Below are 20,925 nucleotides of genomic sequence, written 5' to 3' on the forward strand. Positions count from 1 at the left end.
TACCTTATCAAATGCCTTGCTGAAATCCATATACACTACATCTACTGCCCTTCCTTAAATGTGTTTAGTCATATCCTCAAAAAAATTCAATCAGGCTCGTAAGGCATGACCTGCCCTCGACAAAGCTATGCTGCCTATTCCTAATTATATTATACCTCTCCAAATGTTCATAACTCCTGCCTCTCAGGATCTCCAGCAACTTACCAGCCACTGAGGTAAGACTCACTGCTCTATAATTTCCTGGGCTATCTACTCCCTTTCTTGAATAAAGGAGCAACATCTGCAACCCTCCAATCCTCCAAAACCTCTCTCCTCATTGATGCAAAGATCATTGCCAGAGGCTCAGCAATCTGATCCCTTGCCTCCCACAGTAGCCTGGGGTACATCTCATCCAGTGCCGGCGACTTATCCAACTTGATTGTTTCCAAAAGCTCCAGCACATCCTCTTTCTTAATATCTACATACTCAAGCTTTTCAGTCTGCTGCAAGTCATCAAAACAATCACCAAAATCCTTTTCCATAGTGAATACTGAAGTAACGAAGTATCGATTTCCTCCAGTTCCACTCACACTTTCCCACTGTCACACTTGATAGGTCCTGTTCTCTCACATCTTATCCTCTTGCTCTTCACTTGTAGAAGGCCTTTGCAGAACTCCACACAAATATCCTCTGAACATTTGCCACATTTCTTCCATACTTTTCCCTGAGAACATCTGTTTTCAATTTAAGCCTCCCATTTCCTGCCTGATAGCCTTATATTTCCCCTTACTCCAATTAAACGCTTTTCTAACTTGTCTGTTCCTATCCCTCTCCAATGCTATTCTAAAGGAGATAGAATTATGATCACTATCTCCAAAATGATCTCCCACTGAGAGATCTGACACCTGACCAGGTTCATTTCCCAATACCAAATCAAGTACAGCCTCTCCTCTTGTAGGCTTATCTAAATATTGTGTCAAGAAGCCTTCCTGAACACTTCTAACAAACTCCAGCCCACCTAAACCCCTAGCTCTAGGGAGATGCCAATCAATTTTTGGGAAATTAAAATCTCCCATCATGACAACTCTGTTACTATTACATCTTTCCAGGATCTGTTTCCTTATCTGCTCCTCGATATCCCTGTCACTATTGGGCAGCCTATAAAAGACACCCAATAAAGTTATTGACCTCTTCCTGTTCCTGAACCCCACCCACAGAGACTCTGAAGACAATCTCTCCATGACGTCCACCTTTTTTGCAGCTGTGACACTATCTCTGATCAACAGTGCCACGCCCCCACTCTTTTGCCTCCCTCCCTGTCCTTTCTGAAACATCTAAAACCCGGCACTTGAAGTACCCATTCCTGTCTCTGAGCCATTCAAGTCCCTGTAATGGTCACCACATCATAACTCCAAGTACTGATCCACGCTCCAAGCTCACCCGCTTTATTGACAATACTCCTTGCGTTAAAATAGACAATCTCAAACCTTCAGTCCGAGCGCGTCCCTTCTCTATCACCTGCTTATCCTCTCTCTCTCTCTCTCTCTCTCTCTCTCTCTCTCTCTCTCTCTCTCTCTCTCTCTCTCTCTCTCTCTCACTGTCTACAAGCTTTCTCTATTTTTGAGCTAACAGTCTCTTCAGTTCAGTTCCCACCCCCAGCAATTCTAGTTTAAACTCTCCCCAGTAGCCTTAGCAAACCTCCCCGCCAGGATATTGATCCCCATGGGATTTAAGTGCAATCCATCCTTTTTGTACAGGTCACACCTGCCCCAAAAGAGGTCCCAAGGATTCAGAAATCTGAATCCCTGCCCTCTGCTCCAATCCCTTAGCCACTCATTTATTTTCCACCTCATTCTATTCCTATACTCACTGTCGCGTGGCACAGGCAGTAATCCTGAGATTACTACCTTTGAGGTCCTGCTTCTCAACTTCCTTCCTCACTCCCCGTAATCTTTTTTCAGGATCTTTTCCCTTTTCCTACCTATGTCATTGGTACCAATATGTACCACGACCTCTGGCTGTTCTCCCTCCCACTGCAGAATATCTTGGACGCGATCTGAAACATCCCAGACCCTGGCACCTTGGAGGCAAACTACCATCTGAGTTTCTTTCTTGCATCCAGAATCACCTGTCTGACCCCCTAACTATAGAGTCCCCTATCACCACTGCCTTCCTCTTCCTTTCCCTATCCTTCTGAGCCACAGGGGTGGACTCTGTACCAGAGGCACGGCCACTGTTGCTTCCCCCAAGTAGGCTGTCCCCCACCCCCCCAACAGTACTTATTGTCAAGGAGGACAGCCACAGGGGTACTATGTGGTACCTGTCTGTGACCCGCTTGTCTGTCTCCCATGGCCCCGATGTGACCACCTGCCTGTAACTCCTCTCTGTCACCTCCTCGCTCTCCCTGACCAGACGAAGGTCATCGAGCTGCATCTCCAGTACCCTAACTCGGTCCCTAAGGAGCTGCAGCTCAACACACCGGGTGCAGATATGGCCGTCCGGGAGGCTGGGAGACTCCAGGACTTCCCACATCTGACACGAAGCACAGAAACCTGGCTTCACAGACATACTACTTCCTTTCACAATTAACAGTTAAACCTACTTTGCCTCGTCCCATTACCACTTAATGCCCGTTGAGCCAAAGCCCTATCACTCTGCTGCCTCTCACTCCGCTGCCCGCTGGATATGGCAGTCTTCTTTTGAAAACTTTCACACTCTACTGGCTGACGTCACACACTTGCACAGTCTTGCCTCTTTTACCCCGAGTAGTAAAACTGCCTTCACTCCGGAAATCCTTAGTCATTTACCCACAGCCTTATTGAACTCCAAAGCCTACACCACAAAAGCGCACTAAAAATCCTTATGTAGCAATGTCATCATAAAGCGAAACCCCAACTCCATGCTGGTGGTTGTGAATTATGTACAATTCCACCAATTATGTTACCCCACAATGCCCACAATCTCCAACTGTGCTACTAGATCATCTACCTAATTTCATATACTGTGTGCATTCAAATATAACACCTTCAGTTCCATATTCATCACCCTTTTTGAATTTGCCCCGATTTTACTCTTCAACTCATCCTGCTGTCTACAATTTTGTCCAGTCACCTGCCTGTCCTTCCTTCCAGTCTCACTACACCCTGCATCTAATTGCATGTCAACTGCCCCATCGCTCCAGTTCCATTCCACCTGCGGTGTTTGTTTAAATCCTGCTCAACAGCTCTAGCAAACCTGCAACGATATCAGTCCCCCTTGTGTTCAGGTGTAACTCATCCCTTTTGTACTGGTTATACCTTCCCCAGAAGAGATTGTGATGTTCCAGAAACCTGAAATTCTGTCCCCTGCACCAATTCTTCAGCTACACATTCATCTACCAAATTATCCTTTTCTTATCCTAACTGGTACGTGCCACAGTCAGCAATCCAGAGATTACTACCCTTGAGGTCCTGCTTTTCAGCTTTCTGCCCAATTCCCTATATTCTCTTATCAGGACCTCATCCCTTTACTTACCTACGTTGTTGGTCCCAATATATATTACAACTTAGACCATAAGACATAGGAGCAGAATTCGGCCATTGTCCCATTGAGTCTGCTCCACTTCAATCATGGCTGATTTTTAAAAAAATGTTTCTCCTCCTCAACCCCAGTTCCCGGCCTTCTCCCCATAATCTCTGATGCCATGTCCAATCAAGAACTTATCAATCTTTGCTTTAAATACACCCAACGACCTGGCCTCCACAGCTGCATGTGGCAACAAATTCCACAAATTCACCACCCTTTGGCTAAAGAAATTTCACCACATCTGTTTTGAAAGGGCACCCCTCTATCCTGAGGCTGTGTCCTAGACGCTCTCACCATGGGAAACATCCTTTCCACATTTACTCAGTCTAGGCCTTTCAACATTCGAAAGGTTTCAATGAGATCCCCCCCTCATCCTTCTGAATTCCAGCGAGTACAGACCCAGAGCCATCAAGTGTTCCCCATAGTGATAACCCTTTCATTCTTGGAACCTCCTCTGGACCCTCTCCAATGCCAGCACATCTTTTCTAAGATGAGGGGCCCAAAACTGTTCACAATACTCAAGGTGAGGCCTCACCAGTGCCTTATAAGCCTCCGTATCACATCCTTGCTCTTGTATTCTAGACCTCTTGAAATAAATGCTAACATGGCATTTGCCTTCCTCACCACCGACTAAACCTGTAAGTTAACCTTCAGGCTGTTCTGCCCAAGGACTCCCAAGTCCCTTTGCTGTTCACCCTAAGTTTCGGCTATTCACCCACCCCCTCTAGAATGCAGTGGACCTGACCTGCGATATCCCTGACCCTGGAACCTGGAAGGCAACATACCATCCGGGTGTCTCTTTTATGTTCACAGAATCTAGAGTCGCCTGTCTCCTTTTCCAACTGCGGAATCTCATATCTTCACTGCACTCCTCTTCTCTTCCCATTTGGTTCTGAGCCACAGTGCCAGAGAACCAGTGAAGTGAGTAGGCTGTCACCGACTCCATCCCCACAAACAGCATCCAAAGTGATGTATTTATCACTGAGGGGAACAGCCTCAGTGTTAATCTGCACTGGCTGACTATTCCCTTTCTCTCTCCTGACAGCCTCCTGCAGCTCAAGGCTGGGAACCTCCCTATAGCTTCTATCGGTCACCTTCTCGTTCTCCTGTATGAGCCCAGCCGCTATTCAATCTCAGAAAGAAAAATCAGGATTATAATTGGATTGGCAAGTTTGAAACTACAGGAAATTAATATATTCCCATGCTTCACCCACACCCCACTTCTCAGCAGACATTTATCAGAAGCAGAGGCTGATCAAAGTTTCCCTTGCATTTGGAGGTCTGTAAGCAGTGGTGTACCACAGAGACTGGTGCAGAGCTCCTCACGATTTGATAGGCATGTTAACGATCTGGATGTCAATGTGGGAGGCTTGATTTGCAGTTATTCAGACAACAGGAAGATTGGTAGAGTCGTTGATAGTGAGTGAAGGTAATCTTCGGCTGGAAAATGATACTGCTGAGTTGGTACAAAGCAGAGAGAAGGCAGAAGGAATTCCATCCAGAAAAATGTGAAAGCATGACTTTTGAGAGTATTAGTAAGGTCTGAATATAGGCAGTACTGCGCAGCATAGTATACATAGCTTGGTATACATATCCCAGTAAATGTGATTAAGCAGGCATATGGGACATTTGCCTTTATTAGCTGGGTATAGTATGCAAGAGCCATGGTCCAACTGTGTAAAACATTAATTAGACCAGAGACGAAGTATTGCGGGAGATTTGGTTTCCACGCTATGAGGAGGATTGTTTGCAATGGAGAAAATGAAGAAGAGATTCACTAGAGTATTGTCTGGGATGGATTGTTTCATCTTTGGGAAGAGATTAAATACATTGGGATTATTTCCCTTGGTGTGGAGAAGGCTGAGCAAGGATCTCATTGACGAATAGAAAATTATGAGCAACACATGAAACACAGAGGGAGATATTTCCTCCTGACCGAGGCGTCTGTGGCCAAAGGCAAGGGGAGGAGATCTAGAGGGGCCAAGAAAGAATCTTTTCAGTCAGAGGAAGAGACTTCCTGGAGGTGCTGCAGAGCCAGATATTCTGAAGTGGTGTAGTCAGTTACAGTCCAAGAGCTGACAAATGGAATAAGTCCTTCACTTAGAGAAACTGTTAGGGCAGCCGATCCTTCAAGCCCATACCACCCGCTTACACCAATGGGACTAATTATCCTACCAGCCGGTACGTCTTCGGAATGCAGGAGGAAACCGGAGCACCCGGGGGGTGGGATGAAATCAGTCACAGGGAGAAAGGACAATCTCCTTATGGAATTGAATCTGGGTCTCTGGTGCTGGAATGACATTATGCTTCTGGGCTGCCCCAATTATTTGATGGCCAGTATGATCACAGTGGGCCAAGGGGTCTGCTTCTCTGCTTTATGATTCTATAAGGCATGTTTTTTTAAAAAAAAGCTACAAATGGTTTAAATATTGCACTCATACTTCCACCCACCATCCTTTACTACCTCACCTCTGTACTGTCTTACTTTCAGATATCCAGGAACTGCAAATCAGCAAGGTAGATGGTGGGGGAAGAAAAAAGAAACTAACGATGGAGATAATATTACTCAATTGTAGACACGTGGCCTTTCACATAATTTCGTGTTAAGGCTACTGAGAGGGAGTGTCTTCATGCAATGTCTCGCTAAGAACGAGTTGTCTAGTGTCAGGGCAGAGAAACAGTAGGTTCTCTGAAGGGTGAACACCCCTCTGTTTACAGAACTCAAAAGACCGATGAATATGCACCATTGCAAATGTTTCATCCATTGCAATGATTCCCAAAATCCTCAGTAACATATTGCAGGATCATGGAGAGATTCAGTACAGTCTTGCAGCAGGCTTTATACAAAGATTGTAGTTCATTCTTTCCAAAAAGGAAGTAGTTATGCACTTATGGAACTAAATATAACATTTTTCACCAATTTCTCACCTTACTTCACAAGAGAGAGGAACTAAAGCTGGTGACTTCTCACACTCCATTGACAAAACAGTTTAATTTGTCTCTCCAATGTCTCTTCATTCTTACCCTCTGCCATTTGGCTCTATAACGAGTCAACTTATACCTGGGGAAGTGATGACCCCCTTCCTGTTAGATTGTTTGCGGTAACTTTATTCTTTCAGACTACTCTTCTAATATTTGTATATGTGCACTTGCAATGCTACTGTGACACTAATTTCCTTTAGGATCAATAAAGTATCTATCTTCCTTTCCAAGGTGGTTGGGCTCCTGTCAGGTCCATGATCTACAGCTGCACTCAAACTGCTGCTCTTCACAGCAGCAGGGTCCCACTCTAGGAGCTCACCAGGCGGCCTAGCATTTTCGATATCTCCTGGAGCTGCCTGGAACGTGCGCACCTTTGGGGTGTGGCCCTTCGGATGAACCGATTGCTCGCTGGTGTCACTGAATGAGGTGTCATGGGAGATCAGAACAGACAGCAGTGTACCCCTTTTGTTGAAGTAAGCAATGCTGCACGTTTTATTATCGAAACAACGATCTGTTAGTCTCTCTCACTGTGGTAGGAGAGATACCCCTCTCCCTCATTAGGGAAGGAATCCGTGGCATGTCAAATTCTGGTGACTGATGGACTCTAGATCATGCTCTCTGGTGGGGGGGGGGGGAGAGAAGAGAAAGGGGAAGGGTGACTTTACAATTCCTTGCATGGTGGGTGGTTGTAAGGGGGAGGGGAGTGTGCTGATGCTTGTACATAGAGGGTGGGGGAAGGGGTGGCTTTGAAGTTCTAAAGTTTTCCTGTCATTCATTCATTGGTGTTTTTCTTCTGTTTTGTGGAGGAAGAATTTCAGGTTGCCTACATTCTCTGATATGAAATGATCAGAGGCAGAAACCACTGGTGCTTGGCTGTTGCACTGGAACCTTAGACCTCCATCACACAAAAATCAGCTTACTGCCCATGTAACTTCCATCAAGATTGTGGATATCGCCTTTCAAAGAAGCAGACGACAGTCCAGCAGAGAGGCACTCTCTCCGCCGTGGCAGCTGCCCTCTGGAACACAAATCTGAAGTTTCTTTTGTGATCCTGTCTCTGCGCTAGTGCTTCTGCTGTTGGAGACAGATCAGCTAGGCTGGACAGTTACTGCAAAGCCAATTTTTCCAGAGGTATTGAGATATCTTATGAAGCTATCTAGACATTGGTTTATCTGTTGTATATTAATGTGACACCCCACCTCAGAATCTCCCATTCATTCCTTGAATTATCTACCATACTTTTTAATGTCTAGAGTTCTCCTAAGAACACTCCTAGCCATGAACCTCCTTGTAACATTAGAGTTAAAAAAGACATTTCTTAGTTTTCACACTCTTGATCTATCTATTGGGATCCAAGTCAAGTCACTTTTATTGTCATTTCAACCATAACTGCTGGTACAGTACACAGTAAAAATGAAACAATGTTTTTCAGGACCATGGTGCTACATGAACAATACAAAAACTACACTGAACTATGTAAACCAACACAAAAGCTACACTAAACGACAGACCTACCCAGGACTGCATAAAGTACACAGAACAGTGCAGGTGTTACAATAAATAATAAACAAGACAATAGGCACAGCAGAGGTCAGTAGGTTAGTAGTCCGATGTTACATAACTGATCAGCTGAATGACAGCACCCGGGATTCCGTCCATTTCCATACTCCTGCCGAGTATTTCATTGCCACAGATGTAGTCAATATAATGTTCATTTGAGAGTAGGCCAGCTAGGACTTGCTTTTTCCTGGCACAGACTCCTGCCCGCTCGCCTCGCTTCCACTTCCTCGCACACCGCTTATGCTGGCCCCACCTCTGGCCACCGGCATCAGGCGACTCCAAGGACTGCAGGCCTGTTTCTCTCAGCAAGCCGAGGTCACTTAATCTAACTAGCAGATTTTCCTAAAGGTTCGTTTTTGGGCAATCTCTGTACTGTAGCAGTATCTGGCGATGGTAGGTAGTCATTCTGTTATCCATTGCCCTAAATGCTAATTGTGCCTTAAAATTAAATTTAATTAAAATTAAATTAAATACTAAATTAAAGTAGCACCAGATCGGAAAGGCCACTGCTGCCATGTGCCACACGGCCTACAGTCCATAACCTCACCAACTAACAAGGGCTTTCCACAAGCCTAAAAATATCGCAGCACCACCTCCATAGATAAAAGAGCATTTCCCTCCCTTAGGTTGGGAGACAGATACTCTATCTTACTGATACAATTTAAATCATCATTCTTTGAAGCATTAGCAACAGGGGCACTGAAATCACTGTCACTATCAACATTATTGGAAAACAAAATATCCTTTTCCTCAACTCCAGATATGCCCAGAGCAAGTGTTCATAACAGGGTAAAAATTTGACTGAAGGAGCAGGGCTGTTATGTACTCAGACAGCTTGAGACGCACAATGACTCAACCCACTGTTAGATTGGGCATCCTTTTTAAAAATAATGCTCCCCAATCCCTTGATGGCCCAGCCCATTCCACTGGTCTACCTGGTATTTCCTCAGCCGTGTTTGAGCCATTTATGGTGACACTGAAGATCAATATTAGATTAAGTGAGTGAATATTGAAGTCACACACTAAACAATGCACCAAGTATCCAGTTGGCTCCACCAGGGTTTGATTTATAGGTGATTAGGTAACTCATTCAGGCTTAACTACCCTCACACTGAATAGTGGTGAACCCAATTGAAAAGACAAGCCATACAAAATTTGAGGGGGAAAAAATCCAACAAGCCTTTACTGGATTTCTTAGCAGGTAAGGTACAGGCAGGGGATCCAAAAAACTCAAGGCAAAAATCAAAAAACACATTAACCAAGAGTTTTAGAAACAAGATCTTCCCACAACTAAGGCAAAACTTCACTTACAAAAGATGATTCAAAGACTAAGCAAAGAAATAAAGGGACAAGGAACTTCTCTAAGGCTACAAACAAGGTGCAGATGATAACAATGAAATAATCATTAGCTTAATAGGCAGGAAAGCAGGAAGGAGTTGGCCTTGTCATCTCTGCCTCCCTCTGGTGGCCAATTCAGGTATGACAATAAGGCGGTAACATTTATCTTTGGTGTGCTTTTTAAATTTTTGTTTGTGACATTAAAGGTAAAGTGTGAGACTGGTGATGAATGAGGAACTGGAATTCCATTTACTGTTTAAGCATTTGGATATATATAAGCATCGATAATCCAGCCAGAAAATGGCTAACTTCTTCCCCTCTCCCTAAATTTTCTCCTTCACCCCAGCATTAAACAACAAATTTCATGTTGATACAACATAGAAGGAGGCCATAAACACAAGAGGTTCTGCAGATGCTGGAAATCCAGAGTAACACATGCAAAATGCTGGAGCAACTCAGCAAGTCAGGCAGCATCTATGGAAAGGAATGAAGAGTCACCATTTCGGGATCAGACCCTTCATCAGGACTGGTGAAGGAGGCCATTTGACCCATCAGGTCAATGTTGGCTCTGAGAGAAAGCTCATTCCCATTTCAAATTTATACCATTAATTTCACCCTGATTATCCTGCTACACGTGTAAACCCGTGATAACTATACAGTAACCAACTTTGTGATATGGCTGAAAATGGAACACCCAGGAAAACCCATGTAGTCATAGGAAGAACATGCAGACTCCACACAGACAGCACCAGAAGTCAGGATTGTACCCAGGACTCTGGAACTGAGGGGCAGTAATCATGACATCCTTTAACTGATCCCTTTAAAGAGACTGCTGAATGTGTGCTCAGCTATACAAGGTTAAGAAGGGCACCAGCTGGAGCATAAAGATCCAATTTGGCAGTGCGGGTGTCAAATCAGCGTTTCGAGATTGAGCTGAGTAAAAATTGCCTGCAGTTTGTGATGTAGAAATGTAAGTAGAGGTGGAATCAGGAGAAAATAATAAAAAAATAAGGTATACGAAATCCCCGCACCAATCACTTTCAGAATTCTCTTCCGACCAGCAGTTTTTTTATCCAAGGGAGAGGAATGACTTGGCCTCCTCGAATGACAATTCCTGGTTGCTGATGTGACAGCACTGTAGTGACATTCCTGTGAAGTTCAATAAACAATCCTAATATTGTCAAATGTTTATATGCAGTGCGTAAACTCTGAGGAGCAGTGTTACATTGGTCACTTTAAAGTATACGGAACAGAATGGCTGACATATGGTACAAATAGATAGGTCATGTACATGTGCCAATTGGGTCCTAGAGACAGGTGTATGTTGGTGATTCACATATTTAGGCAGTACACAACCACGTTTTCATTATCATCTATATATGTTTATTGATCCATGTCCAGCATAACCTGGGTATCAAACAATGTGCTCTAATATCTGAACTCTTATCCTTACATCCTTTTACCCCCGGGAACAGATATAGGATTGAGCCGCATTTCTTAGTCGATTATTTGCAGTGCTGAAGATTACCTTTGTTCAATTACTGCTACACCAACTCTCCATGAGAGCTTTTCCCTGAGATCCATTTCTTTATTTCTTTTTACTAAGCACCTCAATCTATTCCTTGTTCAAGTATTTACCCATCTTCCTTTCGTAAGCTGTTATAGATTTTGCTATCCTCATCTCTGGTTCAGATATCCTATATTCTAATAAGCCTCTGCATTTGGAAGAAAACATATCCCTTTTCCCTTATGATTCTGTTCGATGTACTCAGATGCTGAGTAAAACAACACTACAGCACGTGCAAATCTGTGTAATATTCTTTCAGTTTGTGTACTCGATATTAGAGGGCATTGATGACAATGGGGCTTCAAGAAAAGTTCCACAGGGATTCAAAGTCTGCCTGCAAGTTATCTCATCTCTCTTAATTTAAGTGTTATACATATGTTAGGGCATATTCTGGCATTCAGGTACTTAGCAAATATTAATTTCACCAGCACCCAATCTTCAGACATGAATGTGGATTATAGATTGAATTTAAAATGCAGCCCTGAGCAATAGTTTTCCTGAAGCTGTGGACTGGAGTTGACTGCAAACCAGACAATGCTGATTAACATTCATTTTGGGTATCTGGAGTGTGGGTGCAAAGAAGGAGGTGTGTGAAAACTGTATGTAACTGAAAGGAAGCATTGCAGGCACATTGTAAGTATAGAATTGTCCTCTTGTTACCTTTGACCTTTAGCATACAGAAATGTCATGTAATACTGGGTCAGGAGGTCTCTTCCTCCAAGAGTGTCTCGTGTCTGATGCCTGCTGCTCATCTTTGTTGAATAAAACACTTCTAGATCCACTAGCTTCAGTGTCTCTCCAGTGACTTGGTTCACATTATAACACATACGTTAAATATATAAATAAAATTTAGCCCAATATTACAAAAAAAGCTGAAAAGTAACATTTCCTCATTTAAAATAATAATAATTTTTCTGAAAGCAAATAATTCAACTCAGTTTGCATTGAAGTGCCACCAGCAGATGGCAGGATCTTACACAAAGGCATGTTTCCCTTAGTACATAGTTTTTACTTACGGTGTTCTTTATACCATTATTTTTTGTCATGTTTCTTACTACATCAGTTTGAGTGAAAGATGTTATACCATGAATTTCACACAAACTCATTCATTTGGACTGGTGATTGCAAAGTACAATGCCTAGAGAGAATGACAATGCATCTCCATGTGAGCAAAATCCATAAGTATCCACAAATATTGGTTGTTCCGTCTGTGGCAATGGGTTGAGGGGATGTGCTGATGTTCTTAACATTGTTCACATTCCTCTACACTCTTTGTCAGCTGTTTGTCCCTTCTAGCCTATTAGTCAAATGTCTGGCAACTTATTTGATCTGAGATCAAGATCATTGCTGTTTATGTAACGATCCAGAATAGCTGTTCTCTGTGGTGGGTAGCAAGTCTAAATTCCTCAAAAGCTACATCATTCTGGGTGGTCAGCTTGTACATCTTGCCATTGATGGACATGCTTACAGGGATGAGATACAGTGGCGTTGCAACAACAACCTTGCACTTGGCATCTGCCTGCCCGACCAAGAATTGATTCTGAACTTCAGGAAGACGTCGGGAAAACACACACCTCCTCATTTGAGGGATCAGTGGAGAAAATGGGAGCAGCTAAAAATTCCTGGCCATCACCATCTCCCTGGGCCCAACACGTTGATGCAATCATGAAGAAGGCGTGCCAATGGCTCTACTTCATTAGGAGTTTGACGGGATTTGGAATGTCACCAAAGAGCCTTGCAAATTTCGACAGTACGGTAGTAAGCATTCCAGCTGGTCGCATCACAGCCTGGTACGGAGCCTCCAATACACAAAATCATACGAGACTGCAGAGGGTTGTACAGTCAGCCTGTTTCATCATGGGCACCACCCTTCCTGCCAACAAGGACATCTTCAAGTAGTGGGTGCTCCATGAAAGACCTGCACCATCTGGGGCATGTCCTCTTTGCATTGCTACCGTAGGGGAGGAGGTACAGGTGCAGGAAGGCCCAGAGTCAATGTTTTAAGAACAGCTTCTTCCCCTCTGCTGTCAGATTTCTGAATGGTGCATGAACTCATGAACACCACCTTGTTATTTTCTCATTTTGCATTTTGTATTTTTGTAATTTATAGTAATCTTATATCTTGCATTGTACTGCTACCACAATAAAAAACAAATTTCACAACATACGTCCGTCAGTGCTAATGGACCTGATTCGGATATGGCAACAATATGTCAACCTGATATTTGTGCCGGATGAGTGCATGTACCAGGAAGTTTGGTCAGGTCTCATCATTGGTGGCAAGACGCAGTACATGGTGGACTGTTCATGTATTCCAACAATGATGTTACCTAACCCAGTAAATGTGTCTCACGTGGTGGTGGACCGACTGGCAGCTGACCCATTGCATTGAATTTGCATGGAAGCCTCTCAGCATACTCCTCGAATGCTCATGCTCTCTCCCCACTCAGGCTTTATCAGATAACGTTATTCTTGAGATCATTGGGAGTCTCTTCTTCATCCCAGAGGTGGAGGATGAATGGGTGAACTGAAGGAATTGTGCCATGGGTTAGAAGACACTTGCTTGATAGACCAATACAACTGTGTCGTCCAGCCTGTAGACTTCATTGTTTTTCATCCGGTGGATCACTAATGAAATTACAGAATACCTTGATATGTCTCCTCCAACCCAGTAGACTCATGAGGTGTCTAAACTGCTCTTTCTAGTGATGAAGGTTAGTAGTCTCTTCTCTGAAGAGCAGAGAATTGTCTTCTGAATTGAGGTGGTTTTGTCCAGTTGGGTAGAGTCTGTAGGCCATCCTTGATGGAAGTTACACATGTTGTACGCGTCTGCGATACCCTGGATCTCACATGTGACTTCCGTTCACCATCTCCTGGGTGAACCTCAGTCCTTAGCTGGTCTGTCAACAGGTCAATGATGCATTCAGTGTGTTACTTGTGGTGGAACCTTACTGTGTAATTAGGCCTGAAACAACCCCTGCTGTCCCCATTGTTTGGGCATGGAATGTTTAGACAAAGCCAGACCTACCTTCTGGGCCTGCCACATCTTGGCAGCAGGTTGCAGTTCAGCATTGAGTGTAGAGTCACTGGTCAGTCCTGCAGTCTTCAGATCCCTTCATGGCCCCTGTGAGGAACACATTGCTAAATTTCTGCTGTAACAGATCCTTGGATCCTTACCTCGAGCACTCAAAAGAGGGAATTGTGGTTCATTTTCAGTTTTTCTCAGCCTAACTTGAGATGTAATTTCCTTAAAACTTCCGCATGCATAGAATGAAATAAAATCAATGACTCCTTGAACTTCATTTTTCTACGTGGCCAGTTGAACAACTGACATAAACCTTCATCTCCAGACCTTTTTCTACAAAATATAATGATGTATGGAGTGGTGCATTATTATGTAGACTTTGTCTGGACTGTCCAATATGATCCATTTTAGTGTGTTCTTCCATGCAATGTCCTTTACTATTCTTATAGCGCTCACACCACTTGCATGAATTTGCCATGGTCTTCCTTTACAAGGAAGCCAACTGTTTCATGAATAATATCTGAGGACAAGATTCTTGAAAGGTCAAGTCAAAGACACAGCACTCAGCTCACAGTCTACTGAGAAGCCTCTTCTGGGATTGCTCTACCTACAGTATGCTTCTCAGAAAACTGGAGATGTACAACAAATGCCATCCCAAACATATTAATTTTTTTGAGGATGTAACTAAACACATTGATGAAGGTAGAGCAGTAGGTGTAGTGTAAATGGATTTCAGCAAGGCAATTGATAAGGTACCCCATACGAGGCTTATTGAGAAGGAGGCATGGGATCCAAGGGGACATTGCTTTGTGGATCCAGAACTGGCTTGCACACAGAAGGCAAAGAGTTGTCATAGACGGGTCATATTCTGCATTGAGTTTGGTGACCAGTGGAGTGCCTCAGGGATCTGTTCCAGGTGCCCTTCTCTTTGTGATTTTTATAAATGACCTGGATGAGGAAGTGGAGGGGTGGGTTAGTAAATTTGCTGATGACACAAAGATTGGGGGTGTTTTGGATAGTGTGGAGGGCTGTCCGAGGTTACAGCGTTACATTGATAGGATGCAAAACTGGGTTGAGAAGTGGCGGATGGAGTTCAACCCAGATAAGTGTGAAGTGGTCCATTTTGGTAGGTCAAATATGATGGCAGAATATAGTATTAATAGTAAGGCTCTTGGCAGTTTGGAGGATCAGAGGGATCTTGGGGTCTGAGTCCATAGGACACTCAAAGCTGTTGCATAGGTTGAATGTGTGGTTAAGAAGGTATACAGTGTATTGGCCTTCATCAACCATGGGATTCAATTCAAGAGCTGAGAGGTAATGTTACAGCTATATAGGACCCTGGTCAGATCCCACTTGGAGTTCTGTGCTCAGTTCTGGTCGCCTCACTACAGTAAGGATGTGGAAACTATAGAAAGGGTGCAGAGGAGATTTACAAGGATGCCCTATGAGAATAGGTTGAGTGATTTTAGCCTTTTGTCCTTGGAACGACAAAGGATGAGAGGTGACCTGATAGACATGTATAAGATGATGAGAGGCATTGATTGTGTGGATAGTCAGAGGCTTTTTCCCAGGGCTGATATGGCTAACATAAGAGGGCACAGTTTCAATGTGCTTGGAAATAGGTACAGAGGGGATGTCAGGAGTAAGTTTTTTATGCAGAGAGTGGTGAGTGCGTAGAATGGGCTGCCGGCGACAGTGGTGGAGACGGATACAATAGGGTCTTTTAAGAGTCTCCTGAATAGGTACATAGAAAAATAGAAGGCTATGGGTAACCTGAAGTAATTCATAAAAGTAAGTACATGTTTGACACAGTATTGTGTATTGTGCTTTAGGTTTTCTATGTTTCTATATCCCTCTGTTATATTCAATCTGATGAAATTTGCTTGATCTGTGAGTCATTTTGTCATCATGCAGTCATTATAGAGTTCTCAGGGATAACTCAGTGGCCACTTTATTAGGTACACCTGGCTGTTAATGCAAATACCTAATTGGCTAATGCTATGGCACCAAATCAATGCATAAAAGCTTGCAGACATGGTCAGGAGGTTCAGTTGTTGTTCAGACCAAACATCAGAATGGGGAAGAAATATGATCTAAGTGACTTCCAACATTCCTTCTAATTTTTTTCAGAGCGTGGACCAACCATTGCTCTCAGCAGGAAAGTTTTACACAGCTGAAAAATGCACAGGACTTTAATAAAAGAAAATTATCCAAAGGCTGTGTGTGCACAGGAGTATTTCAGTTACTACACTGTCACACACTCCTGCATCTTGGAGGGAACAGTGGTAACTATGTGGAAGGACTGTTACCCCAGTACAGGGTGGTTTGGTTACCTCAGAAATTGCTGATCTCCTGGTATTTTCACACACAACAGTCTCTAGAGTTTACAGAGAATGGTGTGAATAAAAAAATAAAAAAATCCCAGTGAGTGGCAGTTTCTGTGGGTGAAAACACCTGGCTAATTGAGAGAGGGGATGTCCAGATTGTTTCAAGCAAGCAGAAAGGCAATAGTAACTCAAATAATTATGTGTTACAAAAGTGGTGTGAAGAAAAGCATAGAACCATAGAAACATAGAACATTACAGCACAGAAACAGGCCTTTTGGCCCTTCTTGGCTGTGCCAAACCATTTTTCTGCCTAGTTCCACTGACCTGCACCTAGTCCATATCCCTCCATACACCTCTCATCCATGTACCTGTCCAAGTTTTTCTTAAATGTTAAAAGTGAGCCCGCATTTACCACTTCACCTGGCTGCTCATTCCACACTCCCCCCACTCTCTGTGTGAAGAAGCCCCCCCAATGTTCCCTTTAAACTTTTCCCCCTTCACCCTTAACCCATGTCCTCTGGTTTTGTTCTCCCCTAGCCTCAGTGGAAAAAGCCTGTTTGCATTCACTCTACCTATATCCATAATAATTTTATACACCCCGGAACCTCTGTCAAATCTCCCCTCATTCGTCTACGCTCCAGGGAATAAAGTCCTAACCTATTCAACCTTTCTCTGTAACTCAGTTTCTCAAGTTCTGAATGCACAACTCACAACACAATTCAACTCATCTCTGAATGCACAGCCCGTTGAACCTTGATTTGGATGGGCTACAGTAGGAGACCATGAAAAAACGTTCAACGGACACTTAATCAGGTAGCTAATACAGAGGCCACTGGATGTATGCTGCGAATTCGGTCTCACCTACACATTTCAATACACATATCCAATCCCTACTCAAAAGAGAGAAAGAAGATTAAACTGCAAACTGTCGGCACCCCTGCCTTATGCCTCCGGGAACCAGAATTTTAGCAGACCTCAGTGCTAACTGTGTGGGGCTTGTTATCAGTACAGGTTTCCTCTGGGTGCTCTGTTGACCTTCCACTTCCAAAGACATGCTGGCAGATTATTCAGCTACTGTAAATCACCCTACATACCGTAGATTCCGGATTTTAAGCCGCTACTTTTTTCCCACATTTTGAACAGCTTTGAACTTTGCGGCCTTTAATCCGAAGCGGCTAATGCATGATTTTTTTCATGCCGCCTCGTAAACATTTTGCCTCATAACAGTAGACCAATAAAATTGATGAGTAGTTCACAGAGGTCCAATGAAATTGTACGATAAATCAAGCGCACTTTCACAATTAAATTATTGTAAATCAGTCATTTGTACTCACCCTCATCAACATGGAAAACACTCGAAGCATTGTGCTGCCTTATGGCATACTTAGTTTATAATATTTTCGCTTAGTAATTCATTTTCTAGTTAAAGTTAGAAGAGTTTTAACTATATTTGTTTTCTGTACTACATCGCGGGATGCTATGACGTCACACCCGGTTTCGCGGTGTCTTGTGGGAAAATGCCGGTTTGCGATGAAACGGGACGGAGGGAGGGAGCGCATTACGCGAGTGGCTTTGGATCTGAGCGAACGCTGCTTTTAAGTTAAAGGTGATCAATAACTTTTCCTGGTAGGCTGTAGTATATATATTTTTTACCAGTCGTTAGGAGATATTGGAATGTTGTTCAGTAAAGAAGTATACGCAACGTATTTAAAAGTAGCCGCGTTACGGGCACGGTTCGAAAAAAAGCATTTGCAATATGTATTTGTTTTTGTTACCATATGGATTTAATTAAAAGTTAAAAAATCCTCACGTGTAATATCTTTCTGTGTAAATATCTCATATTACAACGTGGGACACCTGCGGCCGAAAATCCGGTGCGGCCTAAAATCCGGTGCGGCCTTTACAATTAAAAAATTGATTTTATTTCTAAAATTAGAGCCAGCGGCTTTTAATCAGGTGCGCTCTGTAGTCCGGAATCTACGGTAGTTTAATGGCAATAGAATCAAATGGGACAGTTGGTAGGCATGTGAGAGACAATAAGTTTCAGAACCATATGGAACAACATAAGGAGGCTCGAGCCATTGTATTGCCCTGCTGGTAACTCGCATAGACCAGGAAGGCTGAAACTTTCCTTCTACGTAGTAGCATGTACGCTAGATATCAATGAACTGAACACTGATCTTCCTGCCCACCAACTCCAAAAGTTGCATAACCACTTACTTTCTAAAAGAATAAAGCATATTCATTGTGCACGATCTTCTGTTCAATTTCCTTAGTCAATTTCCTAATAATACGCTTGTGGTCTTTAATATCGTAATTAATTTTAAAAGGAATGCAGTTACTATAGCTTGGAGCTCTGACACAATGTCTAAATTTCCATGATCTGTCTTCTCATTGTTCCTTTGAAACATAATATATAACTGCTACAACAATGGTTCCTTGATATCAGATAGTTGAAGGAAAGTTGTTAACCCCCTGGGCTGCGAGTCTAGATGCAGTATGGTAAACTGATTTAAAATGGGGAACCAGGCCTGATCTATGTGATGAGTTCTTGAAAAAAAGGTCGGTTATCTTCTAATTTCATAGCTCCCTTATATCTGGACATTCTTTTTTTTAATTGAAGGTTGCCATTATGAGGGATAATCTCTGAAGCTGATGATGATTACTGTGCCACAGAGGCCAGCCACCATGTCATCCTGCAGCAAGTGGGGAAATGAGAGTATGCGTGATCCACGGACACTCGTCAGCATCATTCTAGTCAGTAATCAGCTTAATTAACACTCATTATTTTTTATTTACAAATCAGGTTTCAAGGATCAGATTGCCTGTATTGATTCCCAACAGATTTGTGTCCCATTCATGACCTCAAAGTCAGAAAATAACCTCAACTGTGCTGTTAAAATTAATATGCCACTCTCTTGGAAGGTACTAACTGCTATAGACAGCTGAAATAGAAGATTCTGAAATGCAGTAATTTGAAATACCTTCTATGCCGAATTTACAATTGAATCAAAATGCTTCTTCACTAACAATAAATTACAACTTCCATTTTCACTTCAATTAAATGCATTCAATCTCCTTCCGGATCTTTATTAATCATTGGACAAAGCATCTTTCTTGTTCCTGTCAAAGGGCTGTCTTTGCTCCTTGCAGTTTAAGGCCTGGATATGAATTCTTATCTAAAAGAAACCAAAGTACAGTTAACTCATTCCTATTTGGTTGCTGTAGAGAGGATGTGTTTAATTGTATTCCTCATGAAAAAATATAGGCATATTTTGAATTTGCAACTTTCCATTTTCTCGTTGGCTGCACAGTTAATGGTGATTAGTTGGTCAATTTTGTGCCCCGCCAACCTTTTCATGTGTGAACTTATTGGTCACATTTCTGCGAAGCACAGCATTTCTAGAAATGACTACGTATGTCGTATTATTGAAAAATACTGTGAAGGGGGTAAAGCAGTGGAGGTGTCTTAATCCATGAGAGGGATTGTTGGGCTTTGCACTCCTTTCAGGGGTAATAGAATAGGGGTAGTAGTTATTTAATACCATCTCAGAAATAGCCTGTTTATCTGTATCTTTCAGCAGTAACGATCACTGAAAGATGGTTCACAATGGGAAGCCACTGAAGAGATATGCTTTGGAAACTAACAAGGCAATATTTTCTAATGACAATTGTACAATACTTTCTTAAACAATGTGACATTTATTGATGTTTTAAGGACATTGAAGCTGGTTATTGGATGTAGAACATTCTGATTTTGCACCAGTGTAACCATGCAAAGGAAGACAATAAAGAAATGATCATGCTCATCAGTGCACATTGAAACTTCCAGGATGAGATCACGGAATAAATTAAGTGGCCATCTTCTGCACTGAGGATTCTTCTGTACAGTTGAAAGCATATCCAAGCTACTTAACATGTAGTACAAGACATATTTGTTTTCTGTATTCTGGGTGTCGATATATCTAGGGAACCTTATAAAACACCACATATAGATGCTTGGGGTTTTGTGTTCAGAATCATTTGGATCTGGGGTTCTATCAGTTAAGTTGCGTTCCCTCTGCGAGAATGTAAATCTACGAAGTTACCTGTCTACATCCTAAAAGTTGAAGTAGGTATTATAATCTCTGGAACTGCATTTAATCTTATTGCTATCTTTGTGTTTAAAAAATATAAAATCTCACTGCAATGCTGTTTCTCCAAAGTGTCTCCGAGATGTGATGGATCTCCCAGAATCCCTGTATGTCATATTGAATAATGACCACTTGCATCTAGAGCATCAGTCTCAGTGTGGCTTATTCGTAGTCACAACATTTGGCGGCTCATCCAAGATACATTTGTAACCTTTACATGGCCAGTAACCTCAGCAATCCAAGGTGTTGAGTAAGTGAGGCACCCCATGATCAAATAGGTTTAGGCCAGTTACCACAGAACCACAAATGATCAAAGAACACGTCAGAGAGCTGTAAAGTGTAATTCTGTGTCTGTATGTTTGTGCGTAGGGGACCAGCTACCAGACAGTGCTGGGGAGTTTGGTACGACAGGGTCACTCACCAGGTGCTGTGCATAGTTACCCGCATTTT

At 42.8% G+C, this 20,925-nt stretch overlaps 1 protein-coding gene across 8 annotated transcripts in view; it reads left to right on the plus strand.

The window, feature by feature from the left end:
• slc1a1 (solute carrier family 1 member 1) overlaps positions 1 to 20,925 on the plus strand; it is a 188,203-nt gene that overhangs the window by 43,477 nt on the left and 123,801 nt on the right. The window contains exon 1 of one of the 8 annotated variants that reach the window (XM_073072557.1): positions 19,008 to 19,099. The exons of the other annotated variants lie outside the window; for them this stretch is intronic. The gene's annotated coding sequence lies outside the window, so the exon portion shown is untranslated. Of the gene's footprint in view, positions 1 to 19,007; positions 19,100 to 20,925 lie in introns of those variants that run through there. 8 annotated transcript variants of the gene reach the window in all.

The sequence above is a fragment of the Hemitrygon akajei genome, chromosome 2 (genome assembly GCF_048418815.1).
Source record: "Hemitrygon akajei chromosome 2, sHemAka1.3, whole genome shotgun sequence".
Lineage (NCBI taxonomy): Eukaryota > Metazoa > Chordata > Chondrichthyes > Myliobatiformes > Dasyatidae > Hemitrygon > Hemitrygon akajei.